We start from the raw sequence: 23,503 nt of genomic DNA, 5'->3' as shown, positions 1-23,503 counted from the left end.
GTCATAGCAACAGTTCTGGTAGCTTAAACCTGCTCAGGAGCAGGTTTATTTCATATGAACAGAATTAGATTGGCTCATTTCAAGCAAAGGATATACTGAAAATATGTACCAAATGCTGATATTTTCTTACAGTGGTAACCTATAGATTATATACCTGTACACTTGGGAAAAAAGTAAAATAGTTAAAAAAAACACATTTCTAATAATAAATAATATTTATTATTTAATAATTAATAATATTTGTTTATATCATTATAAGTTTAAAAATATATATAAATTAAACTTAGTAAATAAAAGTACAAAAACGGGGTGGTTCTCCCGAAGGGGATCAAAGAGGACATTTATTAATATGAATTTTTTAGATACAAATGCGTACTATTTAAAGGTACCGAACTAGCTTATAGCTTAAGATTATAGACATAAACAATACTCAACTGTTTAATGTTTGTTTGTTTGTTTATAAAGGAATAATAATTTATGCAGTCATGCACATGTTTTGACCACTAATATGACGGTGATTTGATGCTTTGCAAAAGTTGCAGACGCCTTTACCGATTTCAAACATTCAATCACGACATCAGTCTTGTTCAAGTTCATGCACCAATGTTTATGCCCTAGTAGCTTCTGTTTAACAGAGAGAATATTTCTTCAACACATTTCTAAACATAATAGTTTTAATAACTCATTTCTAATAACTGGTTTCTTTTTTCTTTGCTATGATGACAGTAAATAATATTTTACTAGATATTTTTCAAGACACTTCTAAACAGCTTAACTAGGTTAATTAGGTTAACTAAGCAGGTTAGTGTAAATAGGCAAGTCATTGTATAACGATGGTTTCTTCTCTAGACTATCGAAAAAAATATATAGCTTAAAGGGGCTAATCATTTTGACCTTAAATGGCTTTTAAAAAATTAAAAACTGCTTTTGTTCTAGCCGAAATAAAGCAAATAAAACTTTCTCCAGAAAAAAAAATATTATCAGACCTACTGTGAAAATTTCCTTGCTCTGTTAAACATCATTTAGCAAATATTTATAAAAGAACAAAAACTTCAAAGGGTGGCTAATAATTCTGACTTCAACTGTATTTGTGGAACTCCACAACTGCACAAATCCAAAAGTTCAGTCTGTCAAGCTAAGCATGCAGTGACTTCTTCTTATGTGGTTTCATTGTTGGGTATGCAAACCAGCTTATAAGTGCATACCGCCACCTACTGTGATGGAGGCGCACAGAAAGTCACCAGAGAGTCGTTCATATCAAGAGCTTAAATCTCATTCAGTCAACAAGTTCTCATCTAATTCATTTGATAATTTCTTCATTTAGTTTTTATACAACTAGAATTATTCATTTAGCAGAACTTAACTTATTCCATTCTTTTCCATAAGACATATTTGTATTTTGCAAATCAAGCAAGTGGCTTTTTGACTTTTTTGAGTGTAGGTGAACAGGCAAAAAAAGCAAATGATTATCAACATACTTAGCAAATTGATTGATTACATTAAGAATTGCAAACACTTTGTGTATTACACTGTTAAAATTGCATTTTCTAATGTGCAAAAAGGTTGATTTTTTTGTAAATAATTTTTTCGGGGTTTTCACCTTTATTTGAGAGGACAGTTGAGAGTATTGACGGAAAGCATGGGGAGCAGAGAGAGGGGAAGGATCGGCATAGGACCGCAAGGCAGAATAGAACTTGGGTTGCCGTGAGCACCGGAGTGCATGTGTCGACGCACTAACCACTACACCACTGGCGCCAACGCAAAAAGGGTATTATTTAACTAGATATGCACTAAATTGCATAAAATTAGGTAGTCAAGTACAAAACTTTCATTTTTTGATAGTCAAAGGTTTTTGCAGAAAATAATGATTTAAAATATACTGTGAACTATCTACCCACAAAAAACCTACATCTTCACATTCGTGAAGAATTAAAGATTGCACATAATCAGGCATTAAAGTATGTTTGAAGATATTACTCTGTAAAACCCTTCAGAATGTAGACATGAATAAAATTGTGCAGTCTGGTGTGTGTAAAGTAAATGCAGCTAAAGTGGAGAGTCTGGAAAATCTAATACTCTTTTACAGCAATCCCACAGTTGTGCTTTATTTTTAATTAAGTAAATGCAGCCTTGGTAAGTACAAGAGACTTTTATAATACTTTTAAGAGTAGAGTATATGTATGATTAATCACAGTTTAACACTGAACAGCTTAGCCATAAGAGCTGTGCTATACCATCTGTGTCATTATGATCCAAATAGCGAGAATATTATGTTTCCACTGAAGCCTTCAGATTTGTACAGCAGGCAAACAGAACACACGCAGGTCTTCATGTGTAACACTCAACAGTTGAGCTGTAACACATCCACAAATTCAGGCGCTGTTGGGGTGTATTGATCTCTGAGTAGAGGCGCAATCTCTTCTCAGCTCCTCTCAGCACCTGATCAATTTCAGTCATTCAGTTTGACTGATGTTCATTCCACGTGTACACCAGCACCAACATTGAACCACTCCAGCTGAGAACATGTGAACACCTTTTTTAAGTACTGACTTTAACAGCATCAAACGCAGGCTAATTAAGTCATTAGCGTAACTGGCCATTTGAATAGCTGGACCATTACAATGCATTTGTTTTCAGATTCTGTTAACTGAAACAAATACAAATAAAAATAATTTTTGTTTTGAATTGTAAACATTATACTTTTTTTTACGCTATATATATATATATATATATATATATATATATATATATATATATATATATATATATATATATATATATATCAAAATAATGTACTGTATACATGAGCAATATCACACGAGTAGCAGAGCGATATGGCTGTATATCGGCACTGGTGGGAGTTGTGTGTTGGTGCCTTAGTGCCCCACCAGTGAATATATACAGCCATAACGCACTGCTACTCGTGTGATATTGCGTTTATACAACAGTTCACAATGTTTAAATAGTTTACAATACCTATAGTTTTGTTTTACCAGTTGTTTTGTATTATAGAACTTAATATTAAAATTAAAATTAGTGTATTACATGCTTTTAAACAATGATTCATGTTTTAATATGGAAATTATTCATAAAATCACTTTGCCTTTCCAGTAATATTTATTTTCATAGATATTGTAATAAAGGAGTTGTCCAACACATATGTACCTTTTTTATGAGAACAATTGTGTACCTTCATTTCAATTGTAACGTAAAAGGAACAGAACAGTATCACAAGAGTATTTTCTGTACCATATAAGGTACAACTTTTACAAAGGTACAAAACTGTTCCTTAAGGCACATTATCTGTACCTTCGTGTACCTTTTTTTCTGAGAGTGCAGCGTAATATCTAAAGTGATGACAAAACATGTGATTTTGCTCACATTTTAAGATTATAAGGCTGAACGGCATGAAATGCCATCAGTCTAGAAACATTTCCATGTATTCCTCTGTTGCAAGAATCAGGAGATCACAATAATTAACCCTGAAAAAGCCAACCAGCGCAATCCCAACCAGATTACTGTTGTGTTTGCGATAAGCAAAAACGCTAAACACATGTGGGCATTTCTCCTTTCTTTCTGTTTACTGAACTAGTCTGCAGTAACTAAAACAGGAGCCTTATAGAAACAAACAGATGGCCAACAAAAAAGTAACTCAGGGTGTCAACACACCACAATTACTATGGTATAAATACAGCACTTCAACATACAAAAGAGAGAGATTGACTGAGAAAGTCACTTACCAGTTTGATAATAATTTGATCAGCTGTAGTTTAAAATTGCGCAGTTTTTACTCCTCTAAGGGCTATTATGCGGTCTCTGTCACCATCTTGTGGATGCCACTGTATCTCCAATTTTATAAATATTTAAAATAAGCACTATCCTTTTAAATAAAATGCATAGTTGCAATCTAAACAACTACATTCTCACCTAAAAAAGCCTCAAAAGTATATTTTGTTGTCCAACAGCTGCAATATCTGTCAAACTGTAGTGAGTCTATTGATCTGCTGTCACTCTATGTGGGCAGAGTAATACACAAGAGTAAGGAGGCTGTAGGAGTTCTGATATTGCAGAATATTGCACTGCTATTAGCTAATCAGATTCGAGAACCAGACAGAACTGTTGTATAAATATATACACAGGCACACACACATATGTTGTGGGTATACGAAGACTCTTCATATAATAGGTGTAATGTATTTTAAACAGTAAAAAACACTTATTCTATGGCCCTACCCAACCCTCACAGGAATCCTGTAACAAATTTTGAATATGAAAACACTCAATTTAAGTTTTAAGTGTTGTGAATTGTGAGGACACCATGCATGTCCTCATAAACCACCTTAATGAAGAAAAAGTACTGTAGGTCACACCCATGTCATGATACAAATTTCTGTCCTTGTAATCCACCACAATCAGTACTCAGTACACCCACAGTGTATCACTATACGGAGCAGCAAGAAGAGCATGATATCAATTTGAATGTAATTCCTTTTGCTGAAAAATACACGTCTCTTTGTTGTCTCTTCACAATTTTTAAGACACCTTGACACCTTGGGACCCTCAAAATACGCTAGGAGAAATCTCACATGCCTAAATTGCTTTTCAATAGGCTGGGAACATGACAGAAAGAATGGCTTGAGTTTTTCTATGAGATGCTTGTATGAGTAGGCAAGACAAATTTCACCAACATAAAAAAGCAATTAGATGTCAGTGTTCAGAGATAAATCATGACAACGGCGCTTGTACAGAAGCGACATAATCAGACGCACAATGTGAAACTCTAACCAAACATGTAACGGTGTCAGTGTAAATATACTGTTCTCTCGCTGTGTTTCACACACACATCTCTCTCTCTTTCTCTCACTCACTCATTCACTCACTCACTCACTCACACACTCACACAATGCCATGCTACTGTCTCCATCAAATGCCTACAACAACAGTTCACAGAGAGATTTTATTGCTTCTTTCGTTTTTGTTCATTCTGCTTTAATTACGCCTTCCATCACCAGTCATTACAACAACTAATTATCATCGTGCTTGTGCTCCTCCAATCTTACAGCAGGCTGAGCTTATAGAAGCTTTTATTGTCGACACACATACAACAGCTTTTAACGAAGCCCTGATTTGTTTTCATGCCATCACACTCTATGGCATATCCAGCCCTTATTAAAATCATCGTCATAGTTAAATCCTGTCTGACTGATTCTTTTACACCTCTCAGAACAACACCTCTTTGAGGAGATTTCCCTCCACCTGTTACAGTATAGAGGAGAATATCTACTTATTTCCGTACTATGTTTTAAATTATGTGTTGCGCGTCTGGTTTAGGGAAAGTTTATTAAAAAATAAGCAAATCACTTTAAATAATAACCCAACAAGAATTTTCTGTTTTTAAAGGATGTCTAATAGATGTCTAATAGACGTCTAAACATGGTCGTCTTAGTTAAAACAAGGCAAAATTTGGGCTGTCAGAGAAAATCTAATAGACGTATAAACAGACCAAAACAAAACTAGTCATCAAATGAACAGAAATGAATGACTACACATATAAAGTCTGTCTAATTTGTCTATTTGATGACTGATCTAGTTTTGGGCTATTCCTAGACGTCTATTTGATATTCACTGATCAAGTTTAGCCTTGTTTTAGCCAAGATGACTATGTTTAGACGTCTATTAGACATCTATTAGACATCTTTTAAAAACAATACATTCTTGCTGGGTTTTTATTTAGCTGTCTATGTTTAGATGTTTATTAGACGTCTATTAAACACATAATTGTTTGCTGGGAAAGTTGAAAAAGTGAAACTACCGTGTCTTTTATTGAAAGTACATTGTTATATTGAATTAAAGTGAAAAACACAAAGCAAAAAAACAAACACCCTAGGAAAAATTAAAAGCATGTTTTTCTCAAAGTAGTATTTTTAATTTAAATCAGCAGATTCATGTTATGACTACATGATATAAATATACACTATTCAGTTTTTACTGTGTGTATTTCTAATGTGAGTTTGATCCGCATCTACAGCCACACTGAAAGCACCAGCATATAGTTTACCTCAATATTGAAAATAAAATAAATAGGAATAGCATAGCCTAATGTCACATGAATTTATTATAATTTGGTCCAAAGTACAAATTTATTTGGATTTTGATTTTAAGTCAAACCAAAATAATTCAATTAATTCATTGTCTATAAAAACAAATACCTTTGAGTCAATGTATCTTATTGTCTTGAGCACAATAAATATTTTTGTCACACTTTATTTTGATGGTCTGTTTGTTGAATTTAAGTTACATTGCATCTACATGTCAACTAATTCTCGTTAGATTAGAAGTAGACTGTTAGGTTGGGGTTCTTAGGGTTAGTGTAAGTTGACATGTACTTGCAAAGTTTCTTATAGTCAGTTAAATGTCTGTTGAAGGAGCTTATCAACAGATATTAAGCAGACAGTCTACTAATTCTCAAATGGACCATCAAAATAAAGTGTTACCAATATTTTTATTATTTTCAACAGAGTCAAAACTATAGTTTGAGGGTAATTTATAAATTCAACAAATTACAGTAATTCTTTCGGTTGCAAGAAAATTCTTTTCTAAAGTAAGATTATACTTTGATCTGGATTATTCATTCATTCATTTTCTTTTCAGCTGAGTCCCTTTATTAAAACCCACGCCAACACGTGGAGAACATGCAAACTCCACACAGAAACGCCAACTGACCCAGCCAGGGCTCAAACCAGCGACCTTGTTGCTGTTAGGCAATCATGCTACCCACTACGCCACCGTGATGCCCCATCTGGATAATTTGAAAGGTTTAAAAAGATAATTTTATACTACTTTTGTCCCAAAGTAAAAATATATATTTAGTGTCTCTATATTAAACAATATTTTTACTTTGTGTGAATGGATTTTTTTTTCTTGACCACAATAAATATTTTTGATTTAGATTAATTTATATATTATAGTTTGAACCAAAGTTAAATGATACTTTTAGAAAAACTAAAACATTTAGCTGTTACAAATTAGTCATTTTTTAAAAGTTATTTCAAAGTGTCATTTTTTCAGTGTTCTACAAATAATCAATACATAGTGAAAAATGAGGTACATTTGTTTTATTTTTATCAATCATAAACTAAATGTTATACTTGGTATTTAAACTTGACATTAGCATCAACAGGCATTTTGTTAATCCAAAAAGTTTTTTTCTTTGTGTTCCCAACAGTACACTAATATTCAAAACCCATCCATAATATTGCTGTAAACAGACTGTGCTGAATGAAATTTGTTCATTCTAATGACTTTTACTTTTCGATAGATGTTCTGTGAGGAGAATAATGACACCTAATTGTATCCATTTTTTTAGAACTGTTCATTTATTGTTTATAAATGCTTTGGAAAAAGGTGGAGTCCACAACACGTATGCACTCAACCATAATGTTTTAAACCATCCCCCATATTCTGTCAATCAATCACAACAGACACTAAAAGCCATAACTAAAGGCAACAGCGTCCCAAGGGCACCGCTGACCTTTTACCTCAAAAGCCACACCCAGGAATAATGTGTGGTACGTGGGTAACAGTATTTATCACTCACACACACATAGCATACATATCGTTTCCATTTACTAAAGCTGAATAAATTACCATGTCAATGATCAGACTGTCAGGAGAGATGCACGAGAAATCAATCTCGTCTGCCCGGAACAATCGGGATATAACACAACATATTTAAAATAAAATATAAAGGCATGAAGGCAGCACAATTTAATGAAATGAACTGAATCAGGCAGATCAAACTGTAATTCAAAGTTATTTGTTTTAAATTATTACTTGTACAATTATTTTAAATTATTATTTTAATAGAACAAGAAAATATACAGTTAGAATAGTCAGAATACAGTCAGAATAATTAGCCTCCCTGAATTATTAGCCCCTCTGTTTATTTTTTTCCCCAATTTCTGTTTAACGGAGAGAAGATTTTTGTCACATTTCTAAACATAATAGTTTTAATAACTCATTTCTAATAACTGATTTATTTTATCTTTACTATGATGACAGTAAATAATATTTGACTAGATATTTTTCTATACAGCTTAAAGTGACATTTAAAGACTTAACTAGGTTAATTAGGTTAACTGGGCAGGTTAGGGTAATTAGGCAAGTTATTGTATAATGATGGTTTGTTCTGTAGACTATCGAAAAAAATTGTATAAAGGGGCTAATAATTTTGACTTTAAAATGTTTTTTAAAGAATAAAAATATGCTTTTTAAAAATGCTTTTATTCTAGCCTAAATAAGACAAATAAAACTTTCTCCAGAAGAAAAAATATCATCAGACATACTGTGAAAATTTCCTTGCTCTGTTAAACATCATTTGGGAAATATTTAGAAAAGAAAAAAAAATTCAAAGAGGGGCAAATAATTCTGACTTCAGCTGTATAAAAAAATATATAAAATATCTTTATTCTGTAGAAAGTCTTTAGTTTTAGTTCACTTCAGTAGACATTTGTTTCTTTCGTTTAGTTTTAGTTTGGCTGGAGTAAAAAATACTTTTAAAAATGAAATACTGTTTAGGTTAATATTATTATTCTTAAGAAATTATTTTTTAATTGTCTACAGAACGGACAATTCATCAAATAAATTGCTTAATTAACATACAGTATTTACGTATTTAAATTGTCCTTATCTGGCAAAATAAATAGTATAATATTATGTATTGTTATCATGAAAATGAAATTAGTTATCAGAAGTTGATTACTAAAACTATTATGTGTAAAATGTGTTTAAAAACAACAGAACTAAACAGCATATAGATTTCAAAGACAGGCTAATAAGTTTGTAATATACAGTCTTGCTCAAAATTATAATAAAAAAATTTATTGTTAAACAATTTTGGGCTTGACTATATACATATATGTGTTTGGGGGCGTCACGGTGGTGTAGTGTGTTGCACGATTGCCTCACAGCAAGAAGGTTGCTGGTTCAAGCCTCGGCTGGGTCAGTTGGCATTTCTATGTGGAGTTTGCATGTTCTTGCCGTGCTTGCGTGGGTTTCCTCCGGGTGCTCCGGTTCCGTAGTGTATGTGTGTGAATGAGAGTGTATGGGTGTTTCCCAGTGATGGGTTGCAGCTGGAAGAACATCCACTCCGTAAAACATATGCTCGATAAGTTGGCGGTTCATTCCGCTGTGGCGACCCCATATTAATAAAGGGACTAAGCCGAAATGAATGAATGTATATAAAGTATGTACTGTACAGTACATACACATTTGTACAATACAGCTTTTCCACTTGACAGATTGACTGACTCAATTAATTGTTTGTGAAATATAAATGTCTAATTTTAACTGAATGTTTACCACAATGCATCTTTTTTGTTAAGGGATAATTAGGAAATAATTAACTGAGCAAATATGTAATTGTCAATGTCAGATTGTTTTCTTAAAATGACAGTGTTTTCGATTTTCAAATTAACTGATTTTAAAACCATGTGAGACCACAGGCATAAGGACAAATATGTGTGAAATACTGGCTGAGAAGATGCAGCTGACAAAAAAATTTCTGACATGCTGACATTTTTGCAGCGCAAAAAAATGTGCAACATCTGTTCGGTGAAGCTTGCTCAATCTCATCGACTGCTGTATCTCTTTGGAGAAGCTTGATCAATAGGTGATTTGGGATCACTGGTGGGTCCTAAAAGGCCCTATAATCCTGATTTATAATCCTGTGTGGCCATCCTTATATGCATAAAATATAATAATAATTATATAGTTTACCTGTTGTGACAATGTCAACAAATTAAGGAGTTTAGATTTGCTATTTAGCATAATAGCTTCAAATAAGTTTACGTGCAAACAAATTTGAATGTGTTTATATATGTCCAGCTTTATACAGAGAGCTTCATGTTATTATTGTTCACGTTTTGCAACCATAATGCAGGCATTATGAAAAATTCAGCCATGCAAATAAAGTCAGATATCTGTAAATTTGATTTGGAAAACTAAATAAAAATGAAATCCTATAATATCTCTGTAGTATATCACAAAACCTGTGTGCATTGTTGACCAGTGATGTGCAGCACACATTAAGCACGCTAAACCTGCGCCATAACACACACACACACACACACACACACACACACACACACACACACATGGCAGATTATATTTAGCATGAGGGGGGGGACCCTGCAAATTACCCAGAACCACTTTGTTAATTGGTCACAGAAGTTTTTAATTGAAAATTGGCATTACACGGCTGTGGACTCCTGCAGAGAACTTCACATTCCAGACTACATCAGACACAACAAATGACTTTAAAATGCCTTTTAGGTCCATGCACAAATGACCAGTGCTGTGCGAACACATGGAGTCGATTTAAAAAGGCTTAAATGTCCCCTAAAACAGGAAAGTCTCTCAAATAACCTATAGCTGAAGTGACCAAATTTTACGTAAATTTGCATTAAAACAATTACTGGCCATCCGAATGCAGCTTTGGAAGGTCGTGTGGGTGTAACATGAATATTTCATTTTGACAGTATACTGCAATAAACTAGTATGTAATCAATTTTTCTATTTTTGTTCCAATATGTCCTACTGTCCCTGGCAAATAGGAGCAGTTCTTCAAATAATACTAATAATAATAGGTCTTAAAGGGCTGAATGAATCTTTCCAGAAACATAGCCAATCTCTTCAGTTAAAATATTTAATAAATAACTTTAATAAATAACATTGTCATCAGAAATTCTCCTGTACCCAAAAGCTATTACAAAAATATGATGACACAATAATGAAATTTTATTTTATAGTCAGGAGGCCAGAATTCACAGAAATTACTCTATTATAGGAACCATTTCACAAAGGTAACATATCAGAAATACAAAAGCACACTAGAGACAACACTATAAAAATTCTGGGTTCCACACAAATACTTCATGTTGCCTCAACACAAATCAATTAAGTTAACTTAATTGTTTACATCAATTTAAGCTGATTGAACATGAAACAATTAAGTTGTGTATCAACTCATTTTAAATAAGTTTAAACAAGCAGCAAAAGCCATTTTTTCGAGTAAACTACATCACATGTCCTAAACAAACACTTGTTAACTATTAAAAATGTTAAATAACTACAGAAAAATCACATAATCCAGAAACAGTCAGAGAGGAGTGCTTGTTTGATGTGTTTTGTCAAAGACACATTCATTTATTGGTTTCCCGGAAGCTAGTGACCTACTATATCACATCAGTATGATGCATGATTTCAATTTAACAGCCACTGAAGCCATATATTTTCTGTAGGGGAGAACGCATGCAGCTCAAGCACCCTTGAAACTACAGCTAAGACTGCTGCTCTCAATAGCAAAACTTTCATTCGCAATGAGTATGATGTGTAAATGTTCGTAATGAGTATGTTTTTAGATTATACAATCCATGTGGTGAATAACTGTGTTGTCTTCTTTCCTATATAACGTGCTGCAATTAAGAAAACACATGCAATGACAAAAAAAACGCCAGCAAATTAGGAAAAGATCCACATCGGTTTGAAGCATACATGTTGCAAATCCTCACAATACAAACAAATAATAAACGTGCTGCATTTTCTTACAGCGCAAACAAATGAAGAAAAGACCTGCATCAACAGTTAGCATGGAACACAACAAAAATGTTTCAAGGGGACCAAAAAACGTGACGGATCCAGCTGACTTTTGCTCAGTAAAGTTGTAGGTGATCATCGAAAGGTGAGTTTTTTTGTTTATTTTAACACTCTGATTACAAGATAATCTTGTCTTTTGTATTTTATTAGCCTAAATAACCATAACCTATTTAACCGACTCCACTGTTTCAGGGTCCCTTTGAAACATTTCCATTATTTTCTGTGCTACTTGAATGTGTATATATGGGACTCCACCATATACCAGAGCTGTTTCAACCTGGAATAAATGATGCAATAAATACCTATAATATAAGGAATGCAAACGTTATTAAATGACCTTACATGATTCATTTAAATGAAAAAAAAATTCTCTCTGGCTCCTACAAATGACATGTCGATATGAACACTATCACACTAAAAAACACTGTGGAAGACCATTTATTTTCATATGCATTAAACAATAAAGTAAATACCAACCATGGTCATATTTAAGCTCAAGTCAAATCAGGATTTAAAAAATTACAAAGTGATGCCTCAGATATTTACAAAAAATTATATTCGATCTTGGAGCAATTACATCTAGAGAAAGTAAACCTAAATGAGCAATTACCAATAGTGTTAAAAGCCAAAAATAAGTGCTATTTTTTGATACAACCATGATTTTATCACTTTTTTTTAACTTTCTCATAAATTTTGTATCGCAGTTTAGAGAATAAACTGAAAAACATACAAATGGAGAAAGATATGTGCTGCAGATGTATAAGTTTATCTAAATATATAAGTTTAGAAAGCATGCTTATAAAGTAAAATAATATAATATAAAGTATAATAAAGCGTTATTATAGAAGCACTGATGATAGCATATTATTGCGCAATGAACTGCTCAGAACAGCTCAGAGTCTTCTTTCTGTGATAATTTCCCCATAACCATAATTCATGAAAAGGATTTGTGAACATCTGTTGGTGTATATACGGCTTCTAGTCTTCATTTCAGCTGAAAACGGCCTCAAATTGTCTCATGTTGTAGGTGCATTTGAAGAGTTTTGCCAAAAATGATGGTAAAAGCAGGTTTTTTTTTTTTTTTCAATGAGCCCGGGTAGCAGATGCATGCAAAACAGAATCAATTAAGTTTTGTGCCAAGCAAAAAAAGCCAAAAAGCAGATTTGCCGGCTAGCAAAATGCTGTTTCATTTCCATAAGCAGCACTAAAGACCAGATACATTTGGTTGCAAAACAGGAGGGGGTTAAACAAGCCTACACACTGTGCTAATTATTTCCTGGAGATTTCCCAAACATCCCCAGCTTTAACTGAGCTAATGCGACTGTTCGTCTGGTTTATGCTTTGACCTACACAGACTGGTGGATAATTGTGTGGATTCAGCAGATACGCTGACAATGTGGAAATCAGGTCTCGCAGTTGGACACGTATGATTGTATAACAAGAGAGACATCCCATAAGACTTCCAATAAGTCATTTGACATTTCTCCCCCCATTTTGTATGGAACAAACTCAGCTGGTGACACATTAACAATGAACGTCTAGCTTGTTATCTGAAGCATTTATAATAAACCTAAAGATGCAGCGCAGTGGTCAAATATATGATTTGGCAGCTTTCTTTACTAATGACAGTGTGGATGAGAAGGTTGCTGTCGACAGGGGTCCTAATTACTGCAATCATAGAAGCAGAGGGAACTCTGGGTTGAAGTCCAAAGGCTCTAGAATAGACAAACATTAGACAAATCTGTTCTTGTCCTTGGTGGTGTGAGCGACAGAATTGAATTTCATGGACTAAGGAGTTTAAGCAACCGGAGAGAGCTACAGCGATACTGTGGTATGGAACAGAGTGTCCAGTGTGCGCTTCTGTTGCGTAAAATAGAAGATTTTTATAGATGATTTGGAAAGACAATGTTGTAGCATACAATACTACTGTATGAATACTGTCTGCATATTAGTTTTACTGCCTCACACATAATAAATAGTAGGGCCCCGAATACAGTATGTACACACTGTAAAAAATGTTCCACACAATTCCTTCATGTTGTCTCAACACATAATGATTAAGTTAACTTTTCAAAAAATTAACCCTTTAACTGTCTGCTCTACCAAATGGTTGAACATATTTAGACTGTTTCTTTCATTTAAAGAAATGGTTTTAAATAATGGTTTGCACTACACAGCATTGTAGGTTTACAAAAATGGTCGCCCTTTATTTTGGTTTTAATGTAAAGAAAAAAAAGAAACATGTTAAATGAGAATCTGAAATATTTTATGGCATTTTTAAAAAAAATAAAGATGATTTAGTATTTAAAATGTTTTATTTTGAATATATTTTTAAATAAATTGATCTTACACTTCATATTTCCTGGTTTTTCATAGTATATGTATAAATTCCGGTAGTTTTACCATTAACCGACATATCTACCATTTGGTAGTGGATGATATTTTAGAAATTAAGTGATTTTTTTTGGAAAGAAAATGCATTAGGGGTTTTAAATTGTTAAAAATTGTTTCAATTGTTTAAATTTAAATCATTTTCTTGGTGTGACAGTTAAAAGGTTAAGTGGATTGAACATAACACAATTACGTTGTCCCCAACTCATTTTGAAGTAGTTTGAACAAGCAGCATTTTCTGAGTGCATAGAGTAATGCAGTCTGTTAAATTCTGTTTACTGTTGGGATATTTCTACTGTATATGCTTGAAATATTCTTTCTTGGTACTTTCAATTGGAAGCACTGAATACATTTATTGTGCTGAGTTTTAAAATTTTTTTGCTGAGTAATTTAATCACTGCATTAATTCTCATTTGACATATTGACCACTGCAAAAAAGATTGCAACAATAGCTAAATGTAGGCCTGGAGACTGTAACAGCTCTTTTATCATCTGTCTCATTGATTTATATTCTTTTTTTTTAAATCGGAAAACAATTTCTTTGTTCAAGAGATGTCTTTTTCTATTGCTTGACTTTTTATAACAGCTTGCATCAAGTAGCACTCAGAAATGCTTTAATTTGGACATGCCCAGATGTAAAAGATTATACTACAGTGCTGAATAATTGATTCTGACTGGTTGATGGCCATAGGTGTGCAATTATTTTCCAGTAAGTGCACACTGCACAGCTAAAACATTTCAGTAAATGTTAGCCAAAAGGCCAGTTTTTATCTGCAATCCCAGGCAGGGCATAATATTACAAGTCTCTGCCAAACTACAAACAGAATGTGAAATGAAAATACACATCATTTATACCTGATTAACAAAAACTCACAAGAATATGCACAATTATAATCCATCGAACACAGTAAAAACACAGTAGGACTTGAAATTCAAAATGCACAAAAGACATACGCTAAATGACAGACCTCATTAAACTTCACTTTGCAATATTATATCAGTTATTTTAAATGTCCTCACAGGCACAACAGCCAAAAGAACCAAAACTTACATAAGGCGTTGACCAAGCAAACAAATTAAAGAAATATACTCACAAGAATTACATACAACAATAGTCAAGAATTTATCACAAAGATGTAACATCCTTTTAAATTTTGTTCAGACAGCAGTGTAATTGGTAACTGAGTGAAAACAGAAAGTTAATACCACACTGAAAATAGTTTATGGAAGCCAAATGTTTGGCATTTAGTTTACATTGAATCAACACCTTGTCAAGATTTTGATGTCAATTTAATTGGCTTATATAAAACAGCTCTTTCACATCAATTTTGAGGTAAATTTGATATATTTTTAACACCAATTGCAAAATGGGTTGTGCTTGGAACCTGATGACTGCCAACTTGAAAAATAATTGTATAGTACCTACATAGACTGAAAAGAATATTATGTAGAACAGAGGTCTCAAACTCAAATTGGCGGGGGGCCATATCAGTCACTGACAATTCATAGGAGTGCCGTTTTAACATCCAAGCACAATTTTTCACCAGACATTTTTCACCAGAGTATCAAAGTTCTTTCCTTTTGTTTCTTGTTGTACATATTGAAGGGGTAGTTTAAATTGCTATGAAAATGCTACAATTTAATAATAATATCATAATTATAATGTCCCAATCAATTGTTGCTTAACCAAAAGTTTAACAGATAGTTTAAGACAGCAGAAAAGAGTTTAGGTAAGTTTATTGACTTTACTGGCAATTCTTCTTCTCAATATCATTCTTTTTTGTTAAAAAAACAAAGAGGGAGAAAGCATGTACATATTTATATTGACTTTAATATGTTCAATTAAGTCAGGAGTATATTTTTACTAATGTACATTTTTAATACAAATTTTAATATGCATACTAGGAAAAATACATTAATGAGACCATTTGAATCGAATATGAGCAAGATGACCATATTTACACCACCAACATAATGTGTAAGCCATGAAGAAGTGTTTGTACAACAAAATACTGGTGGTTTAAAACTGATTATAATCAAATGACCCTTGAATATTTACAAAAATATAGCTTTAATAAAAATAGAGCACTTATGGGCATATTTTTTTTAACAGAAATAATCTATATTCCCAGAAATAATCTGCATGTGCTTTACTCCTGACCGCACATTGAGAGAAACCGAAAATACCCCGAATATATAGTGCAGTACTTTAAATTTCCAGTAGGTAGAGTGGTCAAAACCACAAGTGTATATGCGACTGCACGACAATGATAGTGATTCAAAAATATGTTTTGTTGGGCCGAATCTTGTTAAATTTTTGACGTCAGTCGTGTGCCGGAGGGAGAAGAAAGGGGGCCGCAAACGGCCGGCAGTTTGAGACCTGAGTTGTGTTTTGACTCAATTTTGACTCAGAAACTGATAGCACATTTCAATAGTATTTTGTTGTAAAATGTACTTTTACAAATCTTTGTTTTATTCATATCTTCAAAATTGATTTTATAATGACCATTTTAACAAACTGTCAGGTGCAGAAATAATTTTTACTTAGCAATTGCTAATAAATTGCTAATAAATTGCACAAACAGACTTACTGACATTCTTACCACTTTTTACTGATATTTTATTACTGTACCAGTAAAATAGTTTTGCAATAGAAAATTCCATTACCAATTCTATGTGGTAACTTTGCTATTTTTGAAACAATTCTGCTAGTAGAAGATAAACACACATTCAGAAAATTCACTTTATCTCTAATTTCTCTAATAACTGTATTAGTCTGCATATCAATGGCTCATGCCTCCATTTACAGCTTTAAAATTATATATATATATATATATATATGAATTGAAATAAAACATTTGAACACCGTCTTGATTTGTGGTAACTCTAATATACATAAGTGGAATTTTTGACTCTGGGTGGTTGAGTAATATTTCTAATAATTCATCCTGTCATTAATTATTCCTTACATGATCCATTTCATCCATATTAATCTGAATAAAGGAATGTCAGTAAGCCAACATCCCACTGTCTGCTATACTATGACTTTCTTTGTACCTTCAGAAAAAAAGGAATTAGGGCATGAGCTGCACATCTGTGAGTGGAGGACAGACTGCGAATGAGTCCATTTGAAACTCAGAGGCGATGAGAAGTGAGATGAGTTCAATTTCCTCAGTGCAATTCTTCATCCTCGAGTTCCTCCTGCGTGTCTGGGCATTTTGCAGGAGCTTTCACTTCCAGAGGTGTATTTCAGCGTAGGAATGGAGGTGCGATGCTGCCACAAGCATAGTGGTGTGCCGCCTCCTGTAAACAGGCTTTTTTTTCTGCAATAAGCTACAGCTTTAACTCACAGTGGGGCACTTTTCTTGTTTCCTTGACAAATGTTTCTACTCTTTCACTTAACGGAGATGAGCGAGGAGATGAGAGAATTGCATTCTTCCTTGCCATCCTTTAAAAAGGAGAAATGTGCAGCTAAGCAACACTCCCTGCTTCCCTTCCCTACAGTCTTTAAGGCAAAACAATGGCTTTTTCTTATCTATAAGAGACGGGCTTTGTTTATCTGGTGCTGAGGCACGGTTATACACATCTTACTAGCTATCTGCTGTATACAAAGCACACACATTAAGAGCTTATCATTTGGACAAGACAATGAAATGTGTTGGTGTGCGTCTCCTAAAAACATTTCCACATGAAAGCAGAGTGTAAACAGCATCAGTGAGGTCTGATCCTCTTTTTATCCTTTTGGACTCTGGTTGGCCAATCGGATGCTTTCACCTTTTAATGAATTGCTTTATCAAGCGTAGCGTAGTCATTAAAGATGTGAAAGAAAGTCAGCCAAAAAAATTAGACTTATGTCGAAGACTACACTTCTCTTCTGAAGAGTCTGCTCACTTCTGAGCCCAAGACACACACTATTTGGCATATGAAATGCCATCAAACTATAAAAACTATAAAACTACAAACTATAAAATCAGAGTATGTACTGTAAGTAATACCCCAAATTTGGCATTATAATTTCTTTCTTTTCTTCCTGGTCACTATTTTAATTACATGACTATGGTAGTCATGCAGTGCATGATAATATGGAGCCGGATTCAGGAAACATTTTCAAACTTCTAACTTTGATTTTTTCTTATTTTCTAACTTAAAGATTGGTTAAACACATAAAATAAGATGGATATGACTCCCAAATCTCTCGCATATAGCTGTCACCACCGTATTCATAGTCATGTATTAGGTATCATTAGATACCAGATACCATTAGATATCTTCAGTCCTCTACCTTTGCCTTCTCAGGTGTTTCAGTCTTTTAAACACTATACACTCTTTGCCAAAATAAAAGTATAAGATTAATTTTTACTACCAAAAACAAACAAAATTGATCTTTTCCTTTTTCATGTATTCATTTTCCTTTGGCTTAGTCTCAGATTTATCAAAGGTCACCACATCGGAATAAACCGCCAACTATTCCAGCATATGTTTTATGCAGTGGAAGCCCTTCCAGCTGCAACCCATCACTTGGAAACACCCATACACTCTCATTCACACACATACACTACGGACAATTTAGCTTTCCCAATTCACCTATAGCGCATGTCTTTGAACTGTGGGGGAAACCAGAGCACCCGGTGGAAACCCAAGTGAACACAGGAAGAACATGCAAACTCCACACAGAAATGCCAGCTGACCCAGTCGGGATTTTAAACCAGTGACCTTCTTGCTGTGAGGCGACAGTGCTAACCACTGAGCCACCATGTCACCATCTTTTCCTATTTCTAGGCTCTGCACTCTTTAACTTCTATTTGCTTTTACATGTTTAAATCTCCTCCAAAATACAGAGTGTAGTAAGTCAGTGCTATTTCGGAGGAAGAGATGTGAAGACAAAGGTAGGTTTATTAAGAGAATGATCAGAGAGGCAGGGGTCGTAAACTAGCATACAGAGAAATAGTGTCAAATACAAAGCATATTCCAAATAAAAGCCAAATAAGTCCAGACATGTGGCACAGAAGCAAACATTTTATGAACAGTCCGAAGGATCAAAAACACAAGAACACAAAAAACCAATGGAAACACTTTGTAGCAAAAGATTAAGAAGATTCAGAAACAGATGTGCGAATGAAAGGTGTATTTATAGTCCAAGTAATTAATGATAATATCCTTCAGCTGCGAGTGTAATCAGAGTGAATTTGAAACCTGTGTACAGGGTATGATGGGGTTTGTAGTTTGAAGGAAACGGAATGCAGCGATCCGTGAGTGCAACAACGCTGACTATCACAACAGGTACTGCCTTGTGGTGCCATGACAGAAAGACACAAAACCTAGATCTAGAACCTTCTCTTTCATTGTTCTTTGCCGAGAGAATAATCTTCCTGACCCAACCCCATCAAGAATGCAGAATCCCTAAATATACTCATGACCTAAAAACATCTTAAATAAGCACTTAAATTCATCCTGCTGCAAACAAATGAAGTTTGAAGTTTTCTAAACAGTGTCTAAAACTTTGTATTACTAGCACTTCTGGTTTGAATAGCTTGTTTTATTCTATATTAGTTGCTTTGAAATAAACTGTCAGATAAATGAATAAATGTGCAATGTATTTTGTTCTAAAGGAAAGATATTTCTCTAAAGAGTTTAAAATCACTTATCACATTTTATTTCAAAAACTTTTTCACAGACAGAAGTGAAAGCTAATGTAATAAAGGTAAGAAAATATCCACTGTGAACGTACTGATAGAAGAACTTGCTCTTTTCAAAAGAATAGGCTGAAAGCCTGCTGTGCAGCCGCTCTTGCCAGCTGTATTGTGAATTTAAGTCTTCCATGTAGGAAACAGAGGCACAGCATGTGTGGACGAATGCATCAGAACAGTCTGAATCACCTTCGTTGCAACTCACCTGGTCCCCTCACTCCCAACTGCTTTCATTTCTCATTTTCAACCGCAGGTTTGGTCAGTCAAGATTTATGTCTCACCTATAACTCTCAGAAGATGAATGAAAGTGGGACACAACTATATGAATATGGAGAATAAAATCACTAACTGTACTCACAATCCATATTCGTCCTTGTACTAAGACTTTTTGCAGCAGTATATTCTTTTAAAAAGGTTGTGAAATTAGAAACTTTAAAACTTAATACTCTAAAAACAGTTTAAATTGAAGCCAATCTCTCAAAGTAACAAGTTGGGGAAGGGAATGTTCCACTTTTTTACCTAATAGTGTGGCTAAATTTAGTCCCGCCCACTTGTTCGTGGTGTTGTGGGTAAATAACGAAAGAGGCACAGAAATCAAATGTTAAAGAAAACAACGTGCTGTAAAGTGCCAAGTTGTAGAATAACCCAGTCTTTGCCTTCCTTCTGACCCCAATATTAGGAAAGATTGGAACATTATTTTTAATGAAGTTTCAGACCACATCAGTAAAAATATTGTTCAGTTCAGTTCATTTCACCACTGATTCATTTACAAACAAGGCACAATTTGTTGCAGAATTTTCAAAATGATTGAAAATAAAATGATGCAGTGCTCAATATATTAGATTCAAGAGTAACTGATTTTATTTTATGGTCACTTTTGCTTTTTCTGTTATCAAATGTCATTGGATATGTACTGTACATAATATTTTAGCATTTTAAACTAGAGTCACAGCAGAACATAAGATTCAACAATGAATATAGGATTAGTCATCCTTGGGAATATTGTGAGATAAATTCTCTGATAATGCAATTCTTGGTCTCCTGCACAAGGTTAAAGACATTCAATACTATATGCTAGCCTGGTTCAGGAATCTGAACAATTTGGTGCATATAGCAATGAAAATGGTTTGAGGGCCTTTAGTCTATTTTTGACTAATTATTCCTAAACAAGAAAAGAAGGTTTCTCTGGACCCTTCCCATGTGCTTCATCCACAATTTGAACCAATCCTATGTGGTCAATGGGTTTGTCCCTAAAGCCAGGGACGCACAATGCTGATGTCAAAGAACTAGCTGTGACCTTGTAATGGCTGCATCTAGTCCCGTCTGGACCAAAAAGCTAGGCATCAACACACCAAACAGAAAACAGCCTACTAAAATGAGAAATGCACCTTCTGTATCTTTCTATCACAGAATTGATGTCTGCAATTGTCTAATGATCTGATACTCCTTATTGATTGCAAATATATTTAAGAAATGCTATGAAAGGACAGCCAGTCTTTGTGTTCCCTCTTGACTTCAAATTGTGGTTGACGCCATTTGGTTGGTTTTGTCACTTCATATTTTATTCTCGTGCTTTGATCCATATCTAAACAGCCAATCAAAGCCCTCTCTTTTACCAATTGCCAACGCCAATTCTGCATGCTGAATTGGGCAAACTCCATCTGATGCGAGCACAACAAGAGACAAACACACCAAACAAAACAGACATTCAAGGCCCAATGCTGCCTAACAGCTGTCCATTGGCTTGGTGTGTAGCAGTGTTCTGTCGATTTGTCCTACCTTGTCAGATTGTCCTACCTCCCATTCAAAAAGTAGGTACAGTAGCACATTTTGATGACGCAATATGCTACCCATCAGATTTTGCTACCAGTGTAAATTTTAATGTGGAGTAGTGTGATATGGAGCTGTAATATCGCCCTAATCTACCTAATCCCTAACCCCATCCTTAGAACCATTCAAATACAGTGTTGGTAGCATAATCTGATGGGTAGAATAAAATGTCAGGACACCGGCCTCAAGGTTCAGACACAATCAATATAAAAACTAATTCTGTTCTGTGACTGTTCCTCAGGCAATAAGGCTGTTAAATTCTAGTCCAATTACATGACTAAATACATGTTCATTTCTAGCCCAATTACAGCATGATTGTTTATCGCTTATGGTTGTGGGTGCTTTGTGTAATGCAGTTATTTCTACTAGCATGCCCAAAACAACTTTCCCTCAAAAAGGACAAATTTTGGTGATCAAAACAGGACAGAAAATTGTCTATAACTTCCAAATTAATTGAGTAAATAAGTAAATAAATAAATAGGAAACAGCATATATTTTCAGTTAGAAAAGAGACTAGCTGTTGCTATTTCATTATACCTGAGCAGTTCAGTCATATGCACCAATACACTTCATATGATGTGTGTTCCTATGATGAAAAGGTTATGATTAAAACTGAGCTCCTTTCTTTTCATCTCTAGAATAATTTTGTACTTTATACTTCGTATTTTTTCAGAAGTAAGACTTGAACCTGTGATGAATCTTGAAGACAAACATTAGAGACGATATCAGAAGCTCTTCAATACAGAGCAATACTCTTGGGCTTCGCTTTGTGCTTCAGTCTTCTGATTCTCATTGAGATTCGAGGTGCGTGCTCCTGTGTCTCTCACTCGCTGCAGGGAGGGAGAGCTTATTTCCTGGACTAACATTACCTCAAACCTCCTACAAGGCCAGACCACCAGACCAGCTCCACTCGAGATCACCACGGCAACACTCTTTTGTTTGAGACCACCGCCAGCATTCATAGCACTGAATAACGGTGAACTGGTGGGCATCATGGCAGTGGGTCAAAACAAGGTCCAAATGCATTTCAACAGAAAGATGCAGAGAAGAATAATGGTGGATATTTTTACATTTAAATTAATAGATTGGCAAGCATTGAGACGTAACTCAATTTTTCCACTTTAGGGCTGTTTCAGACTTGTATCTTCCTGTTTTCCACATTTATTATAATAAATAATTTATAAGATGGGTGGCAGGGTGGCGCAGTGGGTAATGCTGTTGCCTCACAGCAAGAAGGTCGCTGGTTCAAGCCCCGGGTGGGTCAGTTGGCATTTATGTGAGGAGTTTGCCTGTTCTCCCTGTGTTTGTGTGGGTTTCCTCTAGGTGCTCTGGTTTCCCCCACAAGTCCAAAGACATGCGCTATGGGTGAATTGGGTAAGCTAAATTGTCCGCAGTGTATGTGTGTATGTCCTGTTCCTCCAGGTTGGGGGTTGAGCTTCGGGCCACCTCATAAAAATTTGATGTTACAAAACACCAACATGGAGCGGCTAAATATCAACACTTATATAAACGGCCCTGGGAGCAGCGTTTGAGAGCCGCGTGCGAAGTATGAACAGCACTTGGCTGTGAAAATGAAACCGAAAGCGTGTTCATCATTTAAATGATCATATTGCATTTTAGAGTTATGATTGCGACAATCATTTGATGTGTTTTTTTCTTTCATAGCGAACATACAGTTGTGCATGAAAATAAATGTTTACAGTGTCAGTTAAACTACTCTAGCCTATATAATGTTGATTTTACTAGTGAATTAAATGGTCTAATAAATTGCAAGCAAAGGCCTATATCTCAAACATAATTCAAATATCAAAATTATTATAAGTAGAATAGAGTTATTTATAGAAACAATAATATTATTATTGTTGTTTTACCATAAGTTTGAGAAAAAACAATAATAATTGCCGACTCATATTAAGCTTTATTTTACATCTGCAGAATCG

The 23,503-nt window shown here is 34.4% G+C and overlaps 1 protein-coding gene across 4 annotated transcripts in view; it reads right to left on the bottom strand.

Annotated features, from left to right (window-relative positions):
- apba2b (amyloid beta (A4) precursor protein-binding, family A, member 2b) overlaps nt 1-23,503 on the bottom strand; it is a 140,860-nt gene that overhangs the window by 54,581 nt on the left and 62,776 nt on the right. The window lies entirely within an intron of this gene.

The sequence above is a fragment of the Danio aesculapii genome, chromosome 7 (assembly GCF_903798145.1).
Source record: "Danio aesculapii chromosome 7, fDanAes4.1, whole genome shotgun sequence".
In the NCBI taxonomy this organism is placed as follows: domain Eukaryota; kingdom Metazoa; phylum Chordata; class Actinopteri; order Cypriniformes; family Danionidae; genus Danio; species Danio aesculapii.
The sequence above is the reverse complement of the archived record's forward strand: the minus strand, read 5'-3'. Positions and strand labels throughout refer to the sequence as shown.